The sequence below is a fragment of the Pteropus alecto genome, unplaced genomic scaffold, assembly GCF_000325575.1.
Source record: "Pteropus alecto unplaced genomic scaffold, ASM32557v1 scaffold71, whole genome shotgun sequence".
NCBI classification, from domain to species: domain Eukaryota; kingdom Metazoa; phylum Chordata; class Mammalia; order Chiroptera; family Pteropodidae; genus Pteropus; species Pteropus alecto.
This window is the reverse complement of record NW_006433024.1, coordinates 20,625,777-20,629,546: the sequence shown is the minus strand read 5'-3', so window position 1 is coordinate 20,629,546 and position 3,770 is coordinate 20,625,777. Positions and strand designations below refer to the sequence as shown.

General features: G+C 41.2%; 1 pseudogene; it reads right to left on the bottom strand.

Moving 5' to 3' along the window:
* LOC102896601 overlaps positions 1–658 on the bottom strand; it is a 1,332-nt pseudogene extending 674 nt beyond the window's left edge.
* Positions 659–3,770: the final 3,112 nt, after the last annotated feature.

Here is a 3,770-nt window from a genome sequence, read left to right as displayed (position 1 = left end):
TGGACCTGGACCAGGAACACGACGTAGGAGGACACCAAGAGGAGGAAGGAGAACACAGAGATCAACCACTGTCAGCCAACACAACAACCCCTCCACGGAGGTGTCAGTGCAGGCAAGCTTGAATAAGGGATGGAGGTCACAGGAGTAGTGGTCAGTCACACTGGGACCACAGAAGGACAGTTGGCCAGTGACAACCATCTGACCATAGAGTGAAAAAAGCCGCCCCCCCACCACCACCACCAGGAACCAGCCACTAGAAGATGACGCACAAGCCGACTCATCATGGTGGTGTACTGAAGGGGCCTGCAGGTGGCCACGTAGTGGTCATAAGCCATTACCATGAGCAGGACAAACTTAGTAACTCCAACATGGAAAAAGAAAATCTGAGCCACACAGCCCTCCAGGGAGGTGGTTTTCATCTTGGCAAGTAAGTCTTTGATGAATTTCATGAAGACAGTAGAGGAATAACTCATCTCCACCAGGGACAGGTAGCTAAGGAAGAAAGACCTCGGGGAATGCAGACTCTTACTGACGTGGACCATCACACGATGAGGCCGCAGCCCACCACTGTGGCCAGGTACACGGGAAGAAACACCACAAAGCACACCCTCTGCTCCTCTGGATCCTGGAAGAGGCCGATGAAAATTAACTCAGTCATTTGTACTGACCATGGTATCTATGTGAAGAAGATGGATCTCAGGGCAGAGCCCTGTGACAGGACAAACACAATCATAATACCAATCTCTCACATTCATTTGGCAATTACCTTTCACAGTATCTGTCCGGTTTATTTATTTATTCATTTGTTTGTTACTATAGCAAATGTTTACTCATACAGTACTCAATAGCCTACTCTATGCAAGACACTAGTCAACCTGCCCCACAAAAACTGTGATGCTCATATTACAAGTGAGACGACTGAGGCTCAGAGAGGTCGTGCCATAGCCGTACCTCCCGGTAACAAATGGACCCAGAACAAGAACCAGATTGTTTTATTCTAACCAATATGTTATTTCAAGGAAACTACACTGAAAAAATAATCACCATTTTCAGCATTAATAACCATCTATGGTAATTAATAACAATTCTCCCATTCTCAATGTTCTCATCATGGCTTTGTGTCAGAAATTCTCAAGTGAACTTCTGCTTTCGAACCCCTCGTTTCCGCTTTTTATTCCCCAGAAATTCCAATCTCCTTGATATTTCTCCCTTTCTAAAGAGTATCTTTAATATTTTCTTTATATGAACTATATAAGTTTCTGAATTTTTTCAGGCGCTATAGTTTCAGCCAATCCCACAGCTTCATGAATTTTTATACAAACATAGTTTTGAAAATTTTTGAAACCTGAGACCCAAAGTGAACATCTGAAAGTGGCTGAAAGTATAGCTCACTATCAAACAATAGTTCAAATATAATATATGGGGATTCACCAGTTCTATTGTGTCTGCCTTTCGATTTTTGCACCACTAGCAGACATTTTTGTCAGCAGGTAAGGATTTATTTTAATTCAATTCTTTAACCAAACGTTTTCTTAATCACCATGTGCTTAGGTGAGTCGAGACATAAGAAAGAAGACTGAAAGATGGCCCTCACCTCAGGAAGGTTGAAACTCTGTGCAATTAAACAGCACACTTATGAAATGAGGCAGAGAAACTCAAGGGTTTTCTCTGTTTTTAAAACTACTTTGAAGTATCTCTAAGTCCTCTTATTTTTTTTCTTATTCCACTGAGCTTCTACCCTTAAGTAAATTATCTATCTCCCACCCCACACATAGTTTGTCCCATAGTGAGAATTTGAAGACATACTCGAGGTGAAAATATGCTAAGAAAATCCTCAGTAAAGATTCCAGGTACTAGAGCTAAAACTAGAGAAGAAATGGGGGGTTTCGTGAAGGGCACCCAAGAAGAACAACTGAAGGAGAAAGAGGAAGCAAGTCGGGCTTCCCTAATGGAGGAACAGAAACAAGGGAGGCAGCAAAAATAGCCCGAACGCGCTGTGAAATGATCTGGTGGCCTGAAGGGAACTAAAGCACGTGGTTACCTGACGTTCACCACTTTCACCATCATCGTGACACTATGACAGCAGATACCACTGCCTTTTATTCGATGTCTACAGTGAACTTGACTGTGGTAAGCCCTCTAACTGTCATCTTCTCATGTACTTCTTCCTGTCTCATTTAGATGTAGCTAACTGATAGATGAGGAAATGGTGACTTAAAGAGGTTAAGTAACCTGCCCAAAGCAACACAGTTTGTGAGTAGTTAAATCAGGGCTGAAACCCAGACCTTTTGAGAAAGGGAGGGAGAGCCATCACTCCTCTGCCAGAAGAGAAAAGTGTTCACCACGCCGGTGCCTTAGAGAAATGGCATCAAGACACATGGTTAAGACACAACTTGTCTGAATCCATTTATTATCCCTTCCCTGTGAACAGGGTGCATTCCAGGAAATTCTAAAGTTATTTGGGAATGTTTCCATACCAGCATCTCTGGAACATGAGAGTCCAAGAGCTATGTGGGATCCTGAGCAGAGTGTGAGGCTTGGGGGTCCCTTTCCTCCTCCACCTCAGGGAGGAGATCTGGGTAGAGCTTAGAGCTATGGCTGGTGAGACTGAGATATGGAATCTGTCATCACCCCCACCAGGGGTGACCTGACAGAAATCTGTCTATCAATGGTTTCCCACTGCCTACAAGATTGAGTCCAATGTTATTAGCACAGCATATACATACTGGAGTTTGCTCATCTTTCTAGCATCACTTGACATCATTCCCTCTAAAGTCTACATTCCAGCCATCTTGAAATATACATTATTCCCCCAAATGTGCTCTTTGCATATGTTGTTCCCTCTGCTTGGTGTGCACACCTTGGCTTTCTAATTAATGTTTATTCTTGTTCTAATGCTCAGGTCAAACACTGCTCATCACCCCATTCCAGTCAACACTTCTGTGTTTCTAATATATTTCAACTGCAATCTTCAGCAAATTTTATGATAATTACTGTTTTTGTATCTATCTTCTTTGATGACCTTATTCATGCCTGAATCTTCAGAACTAGATACACAGTAAGCATTCGATAATTGTTCATTGCGTTGAATTTAAAAATAAAGAAATTCTCTACCACTTACAGTTAGAGCCACACAATTAATTCATTACAGCTTATTTTTTATATTGACTTTTATTGTTCACTATGGTTTTATGTTGGCTTTGTCTTCAGGAACAGAGTCTAAGTCTGTTACTCCTTGAACCTGCACAGCACCTAAGTGTCAACCTCACAGGTGGTGCTCAATATATATTTAAACTCTTAACTGATGATAAATTGATTACCCATTAGATTGTTCAGAAGGAACTAGATTCTTGAATGTTCTCTGTCTACATTTTCTTTTCAGTCTGTGTTGACCTCATATAACCTAGGTGACACTTTCACCAAATATGTAAAGTCGTGAACAATGTAGATCATCTCTTTCGAGAAGTGGATATTTTACTGCACAGGGTCAAAATCACACATGCTGCAACTTTGCAGTTGAGGTATTTTCTCTACGTCATTGATTATTTTAATGAGCTGGGTGGGGAGGATCCTAAAATCATTATGTTCCATAGAAGACATGTGTTGTTCTTTGTTTTGTCCGGGGTAACTTGGGCATAAATCATCCAATCACCTAAATCATCCAAATCATCCAATTCTTACTTAAAATCTCTTATACACATACATACACACATACATATCATATCTGAATCTTTATGTTGACAAGTTTACCATTTAAGACAATGTGACAC